The 16,988-nt window shown below is 40.2% G+C and overlaps 2 protein-coding genes and 1 long non-coding RNA gene across 3 annotated transcripts in view; all 3 read right to left on the bottom strand.

The window, feature by feature from the left end:
* Positions 1 to 16,988, bottom strand: part of EPB41L5 (erythrocyte membrane protein band 4.1 like 5) — a 465,429-nt gene that overhangs the window by 189,639 nt on the left and 258,802 nt on the right. The gene's annotated exons all lie outside the window — the stretch shown is intronic.
* RALB (RAS like proto-oncogene B) overlaps positions 1 to 16,988 on the bottom strand; it is a 410,529-nt gene that overhangs the window by 272,002 nt on the left and 121,539 nt on the right. The window lies entirely within an intron of this gene.
* LOC133274738 (uncharacterized) overlaps positions 1 to 16,988 on the bottom strand; it is a 101,519-nt gene that overhangs the window by 2,248 nt on the left and 82,283 nt on the right. The window contains exons 2-3 of the long non-coding RNA XR_009745265.1: positions 1,307 to 1,441; positions 588 to 720 (exon numbers count right to left, since the gene is read on the bottom strand). This is a non-coding gene — a long non-coding RNA (uncharacterized LOC133274738). The remainder of the gene's footprint in view (positions 1 to 587; positions 721 to 1,306; positions 1,442 to 16,988) is intronic.

Raw genomic sequence — 16,988 nt, 5'->3', positions numbered from 1 at the left:
ACAATTCTAGAAAGGGAGTGAATAAGTAAATTGTGTTCATCCCTTGCATCCTGCAACTTCTCTGTCTGCTGCTCTTGGCCCTTTCTAATTTCTTGCTGTCTCACTCACTCCCCCTTTCTCTCTTCCTGCTTCTTTCTCTCATACTTTGGCACTGCAGCTTTAGTCTCCTTTATATTTGGGGGAGTGTATTCTTTGTTGTTCTCCTCCAAACGCACTCTACTCCCTTTTCAAATCTCTTACAAACACCTATCTTCTACAGATATTAACATCACCTCTCCTTATTATGCCAAGCTGCTCTGCTTTGCTGTGTTTTGCTTATACTGCACCTCTCTATTTTATAGAACATTTATGACACCATGTACATAATACATAACCAAGCATTTCAGCATGGAAGCAATTGCCTCTTACATTGAAGTAAATCTGGAATTGACAGTTCTAAAATGCTTATAACTGCAGGACTGTCTTTCATAGACTCACAGATTTTAAGGCCAGATGGGACCATTAGATCATCTAGTCTGAGCTCATCTGAAAACCTGCTCTGGTTCTTCCCTAATAATGGGTGTCCATGCGATGCCATCAGGACTTACCAGCACAGCATCCCAGGATCCGTATTTCAGTTGTCACTATGCACAGTGCAGCCAGCGTATCAGCTGCATGAAGCATCCTTCCAACCTCCGAACCACCGAGGCACACAGCAACTATTACCTTCCTCTGAAAATCCTACTTGCACAAAGGAAGCAGGGAGGTAAGAAGGGAATATAAAAGGGAAATTTGCCTTTTTAGCAAAAAGTCTCTGAAGTAGTTTTCAGAAAAATCACATATACCATTTTTGTCATTCCTATTGCAACACAGCTTAAATTTAAAGTACAAAAATAAATGAAAACCACAAACAGTTCCTGCACAAAGAAGCTAATTTAAATACAACAAAATAAAAGGGCCTGTGCACTACTGCCTGTGTCCACACTCCCCACCAATTACTTGCCATGTTTTATATTTCCTTAAAATTTTATTTTTCACCTTTTAGTATTATTAGTGTTGTGTATTTCCATTATCAGATAGCTCTGAAAACCTAGATAATTTATTTACACAAAGCTCTCTAGCTATATTTAAAAAGCTGGCAGAATTTCTTGCATTTGGATAACTCGGGTATATAAATAGGGTTTTGTCTTCAATAAATCCTTATGCCTTACATGTACAAAATAAAACACAGAGAAAAAGTCAAAGATCAACCAAACGCCCAGAACTTACACTGAATTAGAGAACATAGTAAATTATCTAATTCAGGCTGCATATAATGGGAATTTACTAGCAATTTATCTGTATGTCCCCATAATTTCAGTATCTCCCAAGAAGATGCAGCAATTTTCTTGTTTGCTTCCAGTCCACAGGTTTTTGTGTGTAGGTGTGTTTTAATGCTTTTCCCCATTTCTGGTGTGCATATCTGCATGAGAATATGCACAGTTATCATCTTTAAAAGGCTAACTTGAGCATCTGAGTTTTAAATGGAGTTCTCAAAGGGATAGATAATTCATACTTCATTCCTTGACTGTTAACTGGATTGGAAAAGTACAAGTAAAACCAAATTATTTTTGCCAGCTGATTTTCAGAAAAATTTACACGAGCCAATATGCAAATTTCTTAATGAAATCCATCCTGGGAATTTATTAAATTGTTCATACTGAAGAAAATTACTTGCATTTACATTGAAAAGTGAAATACTCCATCCTGACCTATATATGTGCTTGCCAAGATTCTATCTCTACTATACTCAGGGTCTTTACCATGCTATCACCATGAAGAAGAGTAATTTTTCCTCTTTTTTTTTCTTTCTTTTTTTTTTTTTTGTTAATAAAAGTTAAATAATAGGCACTGCCAATAGCCATTGTTGACCCGAGTCAAAAGTGTTTGAAATTAATTTATCCGCTTTGGATGGTGTATAAATTTCTCATTACGAGTGTCAGTGATGGACAAGAAACCATTCCAAAAAATGTATTGGGTATCATGCCAAACTCTGTAATCAAGGTCTCTTGCAGAGACTCTGGAGTATACAAAGGGTTTCACACAGTCAGGAGTGTTAGCTATGCATGCTTTCCCGTTGCCTGGGCTCAGCCAAATACTCTGTGAGAACAACACGTATATACACTTTGTTTTATTATGCCTCGCAGATGCTTTTTTGTTTTATATTTCAAGCTTTGTCAGGTCTAATGTTTGTTCCTTCTTCATCCTTCAGCCCTCACTGTTCCCCCTGCACCACCCCCCTAAATTTCAGAACAGCTTCCTAGACAGACCTGGTATCGATTACATAAACTGACTTTCTTGGAAAGTAAAAGAGGGATCGGGGGGTGGACTTGGGATTTCTTCTACTTGCAACCGAAAATGGCAGCAGTTGAACAGATCTGGTCAATGACAGTAAGAGAATAAGCCCAGCAGAAAGTGGTAATATATTGTGTTACATTTATGCCAACTTGCCAAGTCAAGTTCTTTTTCTCAAGCGCATGTACAGTTTGTTCTTGCTATCCTCAGTTAACTCTGCTTTCTGAATAGAGGAGATGGGAACCGCTCAAAGGCCACAATAGCATGTTCTACTTAAGGTTTCCTCTCCACACTAACCATTGTGGATAGCACTCTTTACAGTCAAGCGCTCTTGAATAAGAATGCTCTCATTAAGGATATGAAGCTATGTTTTCTTTACCTTGCAAGAATTCTGCAAAATGAGATTTTCCTCATTACAGGCAAAGTACCTGCTGCTAAAAAAGCAGCACAAAGTTGGCTCAATTTCCTCAAATGAATCTGAAGCTGTCTTCAAAACTAGCAGCAAAAGAGCATCAAAATGACAATATTGTACAAGAAATGCATCAGGAATGACTGATTAATCTATGTTTCTATGGGAACGTGAGAAATGACATCTTGGATCAGATGAGTGGCCTGTTTAGTCCAAGATATTCTGTCAGCTAATACCATACACTGCAACAAGCAAAGGCTTAGTGCCCTGTAAGAAACAACTATCACCAAAACCCTAGAAAACACAGGTAGGGCAGCTTGACAGCAAACATGAGTTGATGCTCTGAAGCAGGTGGCCTAAGATGTGTTTTGTAACAGCAGCATGAAGAAAAAAAAAAACAAAAAAAAACTTGCAAAAGCAAGTATCATTTTATTATTATTTTTTTCCATCACTGAAGCTTGGTAACACTCCCTTTCTTAAGCAGAGATTTTCAGACAGGGGTGTCTGCCAAAGGCTGGGTCATTTAATTTCAAAATTTGATCCAAATTTTCATTGGGGTTTGAGGTTGTGGGGTTTTTTTTCCTTCTCTTTGTTTTAATGAGGAACATAAAAACCACATAAATTCTTCAATATTATGCATTAGAACCACCATGATGAAGCCTCGTGTAGCAGGCAAGTTTTTTTCTTCACAAAATACTTCTTAAAAAGCAGACTATGTGAAAATTATTACCAGTCCAAGGAAGGACAAGGATGGATCTTTGATTCAGCCAGCTATTCAGAGTACAGCAACAAATTCTGCCAGTGCAATGTATTTATTGCAAGCAGTTTTCAAATATAATAAAAATCTGAAACTAGCAGGGAAATCCAGGTACCAAGATATTATGGGATACAGTAAAGTAAGATTAAATATGGTAAGGTAAAATAATAGTAATAACTATTTTGTCCATGGATAAAATGTGGCTGAATTAGTAGCAAAGTCATTCATTGTAATTGGGGAGGAAATTCATGAGGGAAAAAAAGACCCCAATCACAATTTGCACATTTTCCAATCAAATTTTATATTTTTTCCTCACATGGTTCTTCTCCCCAAAGGAAATCATTCCTAAAAACTGACCATTACAAGAGTTCATTCCTATGTGTTTCTGTGCCAGGAAGTAGAAAAATTATTTGTTCTCATTTTATTCACCAGATTTGAATGTTTACCCTTGTGTTCAGTCTTATGAGGCAATTTTTTTGCTGTTTGTAAAAATAACAGAAATTAAATGTGATATCTCAAAATGCATGAAAAAATGAACAGAGAAAAAATCTCTTCCTTTAGAAAAACACAGAATATTTTTACTACAAAATGTCTGTGGTCAATTCTTGCTGCTACATATGTCTCTGGCAGTCCTTATGCTTTTGTTCTTTTTCATACATTGAAGTAAAAAACAAGCCAGAAAATTCTATTAAAATGTTTTTAAAGCATGTATTTAAACCTCACAGATAAAGACATGTAAAACTGAGACTGGAGGTTATTTTCAGCAGCAACCTTAACCTCTGCAGAGACAATCTTTTAATTACACCACCATATACCATAAGAACGTATTAAACAGCGCTAAGCATTAGAATAACATAGAATAATGATAATGAAGTGGCTGGCACAGTTTGCCCATCCACATTTGCAATTAAATTAACTTTCTAGTTAAGCTAATTGTTTCTGGCATGACAATATGGAGCAGTCAGTTAAGACACAATTTCTTTAATCACGCTCTGTTTTCCTGTGTCGAACAAGAAATTGATGGAATTAGACGCTGTATTCTGTGCAATGTGGCATTTTGTGCTGGCATGAGCAAGGCAGTGCTTGCTGTGGTTCTCCGTTGAGCCCAAAAGCTCCAATTACCCTGGTTTGAGCCCCTCTGCTCTTCACCCAGAAACACAGAAAACCAGGATGATTTCCAGGGGTATTCTTGATAAGTAAAGTTCCCTTCCGGCAAGCATGAAAGCTGGAGAAGGTGGTGAGGAAATGGACAACTCACAGGAAGCCAGGAATTTATAACCCCACACTTTTACCTATCAAACTTGCTCTTTCAGGTCTCTGGCTGCTGACACTGGGTCACAGCCGCTTCCATCCTCTACTTCATGCTTGGAGTTCGTGAAAAAGCTCAGAACAGCATCCTGGTCTCAACCCTGATCATCTTAGCACTTCTAGCACCTGTGCCAATTATATAGCTCGCTTTTATTATTATTATAACACCAACACAGTAACTCAGTGGGTTAGTCATTTCTAACTCCAGGGACTCTGGGTCCACAAGGTGAGTTCGATCAGGTATTAGAGCACAGGTTAACGACTAAATTTACTCAGCTAAATATTACAGCTGGAACATTAAACCTTTCCCTTTAGTCAGGAAGGAACTAGCATCTATAAAAATGGTAGTTATTAGCCACCATACAGCATCTCCAAATCTATACTACAGATACTGAGACCTGTTCTCTGGTTACCTGTGTGAGAGGCTGATGCAGTTACACAATGGCCATATTCCAGAGGGAAATAGCAGCACTGGACTATGCCATGCCTCATGTCTCACTCCACTTTTTGCATAAGCATTTTTAAGAATTCAGATATTAGCAGTTTTGCTAGGAGTAAAATACACATATTTGTTGGAAAGGAATTTGGAGTTTGACTTCAGTGTTGTCTTAAGACGGAACAGTGGTCTGATGCAATGTCTTCAATTAGAAGTGAAAATTTTTTCCAAAATTCTTTTTGCATAAATTATTCATTAAATAAAATCCACTTTATTTCTCTTTTCCACACCTATTCAATATCAAAGAAAAGGGAAGAAAGAATCCTGAAGTTTTCCTAAATTAATAACTTTTAATAAAAACACCAAAAAACTAGAAGTCTTTTTGCTCCTGCAGAGCATGAATGATTTACAGGGGAAAATAAAAAACAAAAAAACTACCTCTAAATTTTTCATTTAAGAAATATAATGTTCTCCAAACAGATCTCACCATCAGCACTTTTGGAAACAGATGAAGGGTCAACCAGTAATTAGAGGGCCACTTGAGAACTTCAGTTACGTTCACCCAAGAATTCAACCTAAATGCCATACAGCTGCTGCCCACCTGTTCCTGCAGTGTGCGTATGCACCTCAGTAGCCTTCATCCATACACCTGTAAGAAAGCATCACAGTGGGATTGACCAAAACTTGCTGAAATCATTGAGTAAAAGAACTGTTTTTCATTTGTACTAAATACAAATAAACATTAAGCTCATTTATGGAGCAAAATAATCAAAACAATGGAAGAACAACCAAAGCATAAACATATGGGAAGTCTGGAATGAAAATAAGCCCTGGAGCCTAGACGTTTAGGACCTTGATTGGTAGCAGAATGGTTGTTTTGGATGTTTGCAGGAGAATCTCCAATCAAAAGCCAAAAGGAAGCATCAAAAAGAGCCACAAAAGCATCAACAGCATGACTTTTAGATAAATCTTACGGAAGCTATTGAGCCAAGTGTTGACTGAAATAGACTAGGAATTGCAAGCAAGGGAATTATCGCCTGTTTGACTCTACTTACAGATACAGAAACCAGGACTTTGTAAATAAACAGGATTGCATCAAAGATAAATGAATCAATCATCAATTGCTCTTCTTCAAACTCTGGGCTACCTGTAACAGGGTTAAAGACAGAAAACCCCCACGTTCTGGTTTCCAGGAACAAACCCCGTGAGCTGGTATCTCTCCTGTATCAGGGCAGAACAAAAGGCAGTACACCGTTCAAACATGTAAAGAACAGGAGGAGTTAAAACACCACCCGAAAACGTTCTGGTAAAGAATAACCCTTATTAGAAAGCCAGTGGCAAAATGCCCAAAGAGACTAGGAGGCGCAGCTGCAACAGTTGTGGTTTGAAATAACATTGGAAAGGTCTACAAAAGCTTTGACCAACCTGAAGGTTGCTATCTGATAAACTGCATAAAGGGCTCAGAGAACTGAAAAGTGTCCTACAGAATGAAAATGAATCAGTATCAACAACTGTGATGCTCTCAAAGAAAGGGAGAAAAAAAAACCAAAATAAAATAAAAGAAACAACCCACCTCCATTTGAATTGGGTGGGAACAAATCCTTTCCCTGATATACTCAAATATCAGTAAGGACCTCAAGGGCAAATTGGCTACAAACCAGTTTACAGACACCCAGGTAAGAGCCAGAAATAAAGATCAGCAAAAGACAAAAAGATATTGTACTGACTGTAGAATTTACTACAGATCCTGAACTTTTTTCACAGCTGCATACCACAATAGGAAACAGCTGTGAAAAACAGAAGAAGATGCTAACAATTTGCCAAGATCTCTAAAGTGTAGCTCTCTATCTCAAATTCAGCTTGGCAATTCTAATACGGTTCATGTTATTATTTTGCTTTGTGGAAGGAGGGACGATCAATCTAAGTTTATAATCAAAAGAAATTGGCAAAAATGAAGAAACGCAGTTGAGGTCATTATTGATCCTGGAGGAAAAAATGCTTTTATACAAATACAGGGATAGTAAGAAAAGAGCATTGTGTATTCCAAACCAGAAGCCGGACACCAAGATGCAGTGCAGGGAGGAGCGGGGCACCAAGATGAAACAAATCAGAAGGCTCACACACCAGCAGGTGGAACCTGCCTACCAGTAGGCTCTGCAGGGAGCTAAATAGTTAGTTAATTAAATAAATTAATAATAAAAAGGTAAAAAAAAAAAAAAAAGGCGGCTATTTTGAGTGTAGTAAGAAATTATGTGAAATGCACAACAATCATGAAGACTGAGTCAGAATTTAGTTAGGACACTGAGAAGAAAGGCAGGGGAATAGGTGATTCAACAGCACAGATCTCTTTTGCAGTGGCCAAGTCCCTCCTTTAGGGGCAGAAACACCACTAGAAATTCGAGGCAGTGTCAGCTTTCCAGCAAATGAAAGATGAAGAGTGTTCTAAACTTGCTTTGAGACCCCCTATCTCTGGAACTTGTGGCTGCTGATGTTGTTCTGGATCTGAAATAAGAGTCAATCTCTATCTATTTGCTGAATGCTTCTGACAATAGTCAGAAGGAGATGAGGAAAGTGGGACCAGGGTGGTAAAATGTGGACCTGATAAATTAATACAAACTATAGGAAGATTAGGGGTAGCATATGAACGCTTATGAAATTTATTAGCTTTTAATCTGACACCCTACCAAACATTCAAAGAGAAGCAAGAAAATGGTTTTGAGACTGTTTGGTTAGAAATTACTTTCTCTCTCTGACAAATACGTAAATTGTACTTTACTGCTTCTACGTAAGAGTGATGCTGGTGAAATGGGTTACCTAAACTAAACAGCATTTTTCTTTTCAGCAGGGAAACAGTAAAGAAGTCTTATATGCCATGGAAGAAACATGTCAGGAACATAGAACAGACCCTTCAACCAGACTGCCAACTGAGTCCAGTTAAGGAAAAAAGACGACAGCATCAGATTATAGAAAACAACACAAGTCATCTAGTGTGTGCTTTTCTACTACTGTAAGCAGTATCCTAGATTCTGGTGAAAGCTTTGTCTGGTTTACTACCCTGAATCTTAAAAGTGTAGCTATTGGCAAGTGGAAGTGGATCCGGGAGGAGAAAAAAGCTTTCACATTAGGACAAGGACTGTGGCAATTTAAAATAATGGCTTTTGACTAGTGAAATACATCAGCTACATTTAAAAGTCTAACGGAGAGGGTATTACATGGCATGCCTCTCTCAGCCTGTTTGTTATACCTAGATGATATCCTGGTGCATGCTAAAGTGCTGGAACAAGAACTGATACATTTACAAATGGCTTGTAATTAGCTTAAGGCTGCTAGTCTGAAACTCTCTCAAAAGAAAGCTAAGAGTTTATTTCAAAAAGAGGTAATTTACCTAGGGCAAAACCAGCAAGGAAGGGAGAAAGATTTCCTTGGACAATGAGAAGCTGCCAAGAGCTTGCCAGTTGCCCCCACGCATAGATATGCACCAGCTGTGGAAAGACTTTCTTTTTTTCAGGACTACCAGCATATTTTTCAGATGTGCAAAACCACGGAGTTGATAAGAGAAACTATCCCAGTAGTCAGCCAGTATAAAGTTAACATTTCCAGACTTGAAAAGGGCTCTTGCAATTGCTTCTGCTACCTGCACCTTGAGCTTCTTCATGCTATTCACTCATTATTAGTGGTTGGAGGCAGGTACAACTGCACACAAAACTTGGAAAGAAGGCAGACTACTGAGAAAGAAAAAAGTGCAAATTTCTTGAAGGCATTTATTCCTCCCTCCACAAGAAGATGCCACAGCAAAACATTTTCCCCACTCTGGGTCTGCAAGGCAGTTTCTGGTCAGCATAGAAGAAGCTTTCACAAAATGGTTCTCTTTGTGGGAATCTGAAGATAACTAGAAAACCAGCAATGCATGGTTTCATAATCACACTGGTTATTAAATTAGTCTTCTGATGCCTGGTCAAGTGCATCATTAAAGTTAATAATCACTGGGGAAACTGTCATCTACCCTTTTTCCATGATTTTCAGAAGCATAAATGCTCCTACTTCATTCACTGAAAGAAGATTTGTCAGCTTCCCAAGAAGAGGATCTCAGTACTTATGACATAACGTATGACATAAACCCAAATGGGTAAATGTAGCCCTTGGGAGACAAACCCCTCAAAATACCTCTCCGAGTCAGAAGATGAACTATAGCACAGGCAATGAAAACACAAGTAGGAAAGAATGCCCAGGACAAACCCCATGTATAAGGAGTGGTTTTGTCTGCAGTAGTGGCCATAATCAGATGCTAGAGATGAGGAACAGAGCAATCCTGTTTATGCTATTTCCCACTCATACCCTCTCAGCTTCCAACTGTTTTCAGCTCTGAGACTTGCTGACCCATACATAATTTACATGCAATTAGTAATTCTCATTGATTTTGTCTTTCACAAACTTAAATGTGTAAATAAGTCACATCCATAATGCACTTTGGCAGTGAGTTCCACTGGTCTACCACCCACTTTGTGAAGACATTCAATGATTTGGAACATCCTTGTCCTCTTTTGAAATTTTTAGCTTCCTGTCCTACAGAAATGTTCAGAAGTGAAAGGTTCAAAATGAGAAGTGCATTCAAGGTGATCCTTGATGTTCTTTTTGTTGTCCTCAATGCTTTCCCTGGCAACTATTACTGTTTTTTTAATCATTGAGGAGCACCGAAGATTTCACAGAGCTGTCACATTTCCATTGCTCCTTCATTGTAACAGTCAGCTTAGATCCTAGACCCTGCAATTAGGTTATGGGGAGACTTTGTGGGACTTTTTTGCATGCTTTTTTTGCATAACATGCACTGGTGTCACAAGGTGATGAATGTCATGCAGATGTATGACAATGTGCTATCAGAGAGCATTGATCTCTTATCCTTAAGCAAAGATAAAGCTGCTAACCAATATTTGCAGCTGATTATCAGCCTCCTTGTTTTCTTCTTCAATCTGATCTTTTTTTTTCTTTCATCAAATAGATCTCAGTGTACCCATCTCTCTCCCAGCTATTTCTTCATTTTGGAGCTCTTTCTGTTATCAAGAGTTTCTTATTTGCTGCCTTACAGCTAACCAGTTCAATCTCCAGTCCCAGTTTTTCCCCAATCCTACTCCATTTCTAGTTTACTCATATCCCTTCTGATTTTTTCCAAGTTTCTGTCTGCCAAGCATCTGCACTGGGTGGTTTCTCTTTCAGCAGCACATTAAAGGAAAAATCAAAACTCCTTCTCTGCTCTAGCATTTGGTACCTGCCTGCCTTAGACCAACTGTGATCAGCATGGGTCAGTATGGCTTTGCTTTTGCAGCTTTAATCTTGGGAGTGTCTCAGTGAAACCACAGGAGACAGCTACTCAAGAGATTACAAAGAAGGACAGATGTTCATCAGGACAAAAAAAAAGGCCTGAAACAAGGGAGGTCCTTTCTTTCACTCTTCGGGGGAAAAAATAATTACTGGCCCAAACTCAACCCAAAGCTAAACATGCATTGGTAACACAGGCTTATTCAGGGAAAGTTGTGCTTTTCTAAGAAAAAACACATTTGCTTTTCTCAAGACTAAAACAACCTCTCTTTCCATGTTGTGAAACTTGGGGCATATTTGGCAACTTCAATGCTCTTTAGGTTGGCAGTAATTTATGGAGGAAAAAAAACAACAACTATATATTACAGATAGCAAAACTGAGTCAGAGCTTGGAAGAGAGGCTTGACCAGTGCCACATCAGACGTTGACAACAGAGATGAGAACAGAATATGTATTTTCCAAGCTTCAATCAAAAGGCACCGTAGATCCCAGAACAGTGTCATTGCCTATACATATGCAACACTGAACAATGAATGATGCTGAATGCTCAGTGCACCTGCCAGTGTATGCAAGTCTTGAAACACAGAATGGGAAAATCAATACACTGAGAGTTTAAAATGTAAGAAGAAAAGAGTATGGATCCAGAGAAGTGAATTCTAGTTAACACAGCTGACAAACTGGAATGCAGCAATACAGTATACATGTGAGAACTCTTTCACAAGGTCTGCTGAAAAGAGCATACAGAGTAATAAATTCATGCTCAGCTTTCTCACAACAGGAAAAAATGTTAGAAAAAAAGCATCCTCCTGAAATCCAGCTACTTGGGTTTTCTCCCTCGAGTGTGATCATGCTCCTTTTGATAAACTCTGACCAGAAGTAGCACTACATGCAGCAAACCAGAAAGCTTTTCAAAATCCAGACCCCGCCTGAATGTTGTGCTTCAGTCAGAGGTGTAAAAACACCCAAGGACATAATTTAACTAATGTAAGCACTTCAGGACTCCTACTGAAATGGCTTGGAGTGGTGTATTCAGTTGTTTAAGTTTTTTTGAGGGGTTTTTTGGTTGTTTTTTTTTTTGTCACAGGCAAGATATATGTTTACATGGCAGACTTAATTGCTGTTTTCAGAGGACTAATGCTGTGTAAAATCATAGTCATCAATACAGCCATTTATTTTGACTATAATTAACAAATCAAGTCACAGCACGTTTTACTTATTTGCCAATCTGTTGAATATTCACACTGGCCCCAAGTCGCCTATTCATTTAGCAGTAAACATGTAGCCTAGCAACTGACTGTCAATATCAACAGTAGCTGATGAAGTTGTTAATCTCTGGAAGACTGACAGGTTAAGCCAAATTCTCCTATGCAAAACTCTTATTGTCCAAGCCTTAACATTAGCCCACAAGGATATCTATGTTCAAAAGATACCACATCTCCTTCTACTATTAAAATTAAATGAAGTGTGTTAGAGGCAGGAAAAGGCTATGTGCTCTGCTTGCCATGCATGTTTTGCATGCACCACAGCATCCAGCATTGTGTTTGCAGGATGTATTGACCATTGCTAATTTCCAAAGACAATTGAAGACACTTTTGCATCTGTTCATCATCCCGGAATAAACTATCATATAAGTGCATGCTGTGCACCAGAATATTGATGAGGTCAGGAGAAACACAGATATCTCCTTTGCTATGCAAATCTCCACGGGAACTGCAAAAGAGAAAGCGTGTAGGTATGGATAAAGAGCTTTAATATGGAGTATTGAGAATCAAAATCCAAGTAAAGGAATTTAAAAGGAGTATGAGCAGTTTGACTGTAATAACAAAAGAATGTGATTTAGCCCACAGTAAAACTCAGTACACCAGGACTGAGCTAAACAGTTTTCTAATCATTTAGTTGTACAGCTCACAAGTTCCACCAACACAGTACATGAAAGATGCGAACAGACAGACTAATTATCTGCAAATATACAGTGAGGTGTTTCAGAACAGCAGGAAAAACCTATTGTTTTGCAGTGTTTGTTCCAGGCCTGAGCTGGATCAAACTGCCTGCCGAAAGTACTTTCTAACTCACTTTGATATTGACAGCCATGCCAGTTGTAGCAGAAATTCCTGATGTAATGTCCTAAAACAACTGCAATACCACAGTGATTTCATCCCTTCCCAAATATTTACAGAAGAGGGATGGTTGTCATTAGCAGAGCAGTTGTGGAATTGTATGACTGGGAAGACTGTCCACAGGACTTCTCGCTCCAAAACAGAATCAGCTATATGTTGTGTTATTCCTGTTTTTAAAACCCTCCAGCCACAAAGGTGACAATCTGTTCTAGGACTTCTAGCACTGCATCAGCTACTAAGGAGAAAAAAATGACTGCTACTGCTGAACCCAGGACAATGAATTACCAGAAAACTCTTTTTTTTTTCCTAATGTCCAATTTTTCCTAACAACCATTTCATCCCATTTCATCTTACACAAAATGAAACTTATTCCTTCCATTCAGCTCCATCCTTTTACATAGAATCATAGAATCGTTAGGGTTGAAAAGGACCTTAAGATTATCTAGTTCCAACCCCCTCCTGTGGGCAGGGACACCTTACGCTGAATCATATCACCCAAGGCCTTGTCCAACCTGGCCTTGAACACTGCCAGGGATGGAACATTCACAACCTCCCTGGGCAACCCATTCCAGTGCCTCACCACCCTAACAGGAAAGAATTTCCTTCTTATATCCAACCTGAACTTCCCCTGTTTAAGTTTTAACCTGTTACGCCTTGTCCTGTTACTACAGTCCCTAATGAAGAGTCCATCCCCAGCATTCCTATAGGCCCCCTCCAGATACTGGAAGGCTGCTATGAGGTCTCCATGAAGCCTTCTCTTCTCCAGGCTGAACAGCCCCAACTTTCTCAGCCTATCTTCATACCGGAGGTTCTCCAGTCCCTGATCATCCTCATGGCCCTTCTCTGGACTTGTTCCAACAGTTCCATGTCCTTTTTATGTTGAGGACACCAGAACTGCACACAATACACCAGGTGAGGTCTCATAAGAGCAGAGTAGAGGGGCAGGATCACCTCCTTTGACCTGCTGGTCACGCTCCTTTTGATGCAGCCCAGGATACGGTTGGCTTTCTGGGCTGCAAGCGCACACTGAAGCTGGCTCATGTTCATTTTCTCATCGACCAGCACCCCCAAGTCCTTCTCCACAGGGCTGCTCTGAATCTCTTCTCTGCCCAACCTGTAGCTGTGCCTGGGATTGCTCCGACCCAGGTGTACTCCTTTTAGGACCCCACAACAGTCTTCCTTGACACTGAACAGCATCCATCCATGTAATCCCTCCATGATGTCCATAACATCTTGACTGGACATGGTGATCATGTCCATCGCTCTTGTCTGGATTGTCTCTTAAGTGGTCAACATCTCTCTAGAAAGACAAGAGTACTCCCAAAGTGAACATTATTTTGGGAAGACGTTCACAGAATCATAGAATGGTTTGGTCTGGATAGGATATTCAAGGTCATCTAGTTCAACCCCCCCTGCCACAGGGAGGAAACACCTTCCATCAGACCAGGTTGCTCAAAGCCATGTCCAACCTGTGCCAGTGCCCCACCACTCTCAGAATAAAGAATTTCTTCCTAATGTGTAATGTAAATCTATCCTCTTGCACTTTAAAGCCATTCTCCCTTGTGCTATGCCTACATGTCCTCTTAAAAAAGTCCTTTTTCATCTTTCTTATAGGCCCCTTTAGGCACTGGAAGGCTGCTCTAAGGTCTCCCCAGATCCTTTTCTTCTCCAGGCTGAACAAGCCCAACTCTCTCATCTTGTCTCTATAAAGAAGTATTCCAACCCTCTGATCATTTTCGTGGCCTCCTCTAGGCTTGCTCTAACAGGTCCATGTCCTTCTTATATTGGGCCCCAGAGCTGAACGCAGTGCTGTAGGTGAGGTCGCATGAGAGCCTAGTAGAGGAGGAAATCACATCCCTCAACCTGCTGGTCATGCTTGTTTTGGTGCAGCCCAGTATATGGTTGGCTTTCTGGGCTGCAAGCGTACATTGCCAGGTCATGCAGAGTTTCTTGACAACCAACAACCCCAAGTCCTCCTCAGGGCTGGTCTCAATCCAGACTCATTGAGTACATCTCAGCATTCTCCATGTCCTGGGTAACCAGGTCTCCTTTTTCCTTCTAGAGAGGGCCCACATTTTCCCTTGTCTTTATCACCAATGCATCTATAGAAGTTTTTCTTGTTGCCCTTGACATCCCTGTCCAGATTTAATTCTACCAGGGTTTTAGCTTTCCTAACCAGATAGCTGGCTGCTTAGACAATTTCTCTGTATTCCTCTGAGGCTACCTGTTCTTGCTCCCAACCTCTGTAGGCTTCCTTCTTGTGTTAGAGTTTCTCTAGGAGGTCCTTGTTCATCCATGCAGGTTTCCTGGAAGTTTTGCCTGACTTCCTCTTTGTCAGGGTGCAACACTGGAGCTTGCAGGAGGTGATATTTGAATATTTACCAGCTTTCTTCAGCCCCATTTCCCTCCAGGGCTTTATGCCATGGAACCCTACCAAGCAGATACCTGCAGAAGTCAAAGCCTGTTCTCCTGAAGTTGAGGGTAGTGAGCTTGCTGTGCACATTCTCCACCTCCCTAAGGGTTTTGAACTGCACCAGGGTCACTGCAGCCAGGGGTGCCTTCAAGCTTCACATTCCCCAGCAGCCCCTCCTCTTTAGTGAGAACAAGGTTCAGCATAGTACCCATCTTCCTTGGCTCCTCTATCACTTAGAAAAGGAGGTCACCATCAGTGCATTCCAGGAACCTCCTGGATTGCCTATGCCATGCTGTGTTGTCCTTCCAACAGCAGTCACCCATTCACAAGCCCATGAGGACCAAGGCTCGTGAGTGTGAGTCTACTCCTATGTGTCTATAGAGGGACTCTCTCAGGCTTCCTGATCAGGCTGCCTGTAACAAATCCCCATTGTAAATTCATCCCTGCCCTCCCTTTTAGACTGATCCATCAGCTCCTCATCCATCCCAGTGGGACCCCCATGCATTCCATCTGGTCACTGAGACACCCTATCTTCATTGCCCCTGCCCATCCTACCTAAGGAGCCTGCATCCTTTTATTCCAGCACTCCAGTCATTGGAACCATCCCACCATGTCTCCGTGATGAGAATAAGATCATAACCCTGCTTGTATGAGTACATCTCTAACTTCTCTTGTTTATTCCCTGAGCTACATACTTTTGATTAGAGGCATTTAAGTTGGGCCCCCAGTGAAGACAACTTACTGGCTGGAACTCCTTTGTGTTGCTCTCCAGGTGCTTTCCTGCTGACTTGCAATCCTTCTGCAGGCTTTGGACATCTCTCACTGGCACTAAACTGGTATGAGTGGGATGGATTGAGGCTCCCCTCCCTCAGCAACTTCAGTTTATAGCCTTTCAGTTTAAAGCCTAGCCCGTTGCCAGTACTAGGCATAGCAGAGGAGTTGTTCACACATCTTCCAGATTATAGTGCCGTTTATACATTCCATGATGATATTTGCCATTTTTGCAACAGCATGATCAGTTTGTAATCTACTATAATCCCCAGAGATTTTTCTGAAGAACTGCTGCCTAAACAGTTGTTCCCCATCTTGTATTCCTGCAGTTTATTTCTGCTGAACTTCCAATACTCTGTACTCATTTTATTGAGTTTCAGCCTATTCTTCCAGACCCTTTTCTCCATTTCTCAAGGCCATTCTGACCCCAGAAAGCTTTGCACTCTCTTTCACTTTGAATCTTCTGTAAATTAAACATCACTCAGGTCATGGTGTGATGGGAGCTGGGCACTGCTCTACAGAACACCGCGCAACACATCTTTCTGTTCTGATACTCCTTCATCCTCCTGAAAGTTATCCTCCAAACCTGTTTCTTCCAGTTAGTTTTGTCCCTACCTAACAGCATTTTTATCCAGCCCTTGATTCAGAGAATGTCATGTAAGCCAACTTTAAAGATCTCGCTATACTCAAGAGACATGATGTCAGCTGTTTCTTCCCTTTCCATGAAGTCTGTTACCCTGCTGCACAAGGAAATTCAAGCGGTTTGACAATTCGTTCTTGACAAATTCGTGCTGGCAGCTATTCATTTTCTTGTTATCCTTCATCTGCTTTCAAATGTTTGGTTTAATTTCTTTTTTCTTTTTTTTTTTTCCAGAATTTTTCTGTGGACTGACGTTAAAACTGATTGGTCTGTAATTCACTCTTTTTTTTCCCCCTTTTTCAAAATGAAAGACACTATGTTTGCTCTTTTTCCAGCCTCTGGTACCTCATCTATCTCACATGAGCTCTCAAAGATAACACTAATGGCTTGAAGACTGCTTTAGGCAAACCCTTAGTTATCCTAGCATTAAATCCATCACAACCAGTCAATTTGAAAAAATCTAGTTTCTCTGTAACTCCTTAAGTTGGTCTTTTCTACTTTTTGGCTAATA

The sequence above is a fragment of the Pezoporus flaviventris genome, unplaced genomic scaffold, assembly GCF_033815535.1.
Source record: "Pezoporus flaviventris isolate CSIRO_AGI_PZ_B2104156 unplaced genomic scaffold, CSIRO_AGI_Pfla_v1 ptg000001l, whole genome shotgun sequence".
Classification (NCBI taxonomy): domain Eukaryota; kingdom Metazoa; phylum Chordata; class Aves; order Psittaciformes; family Psittacidae; genus Pezoporus; species Pezoporus flaviventris.
Note: the sequence above shows the minus strand (reverse complement) of the source record. Positions and strands in the feature narration are given on the sequence as shown.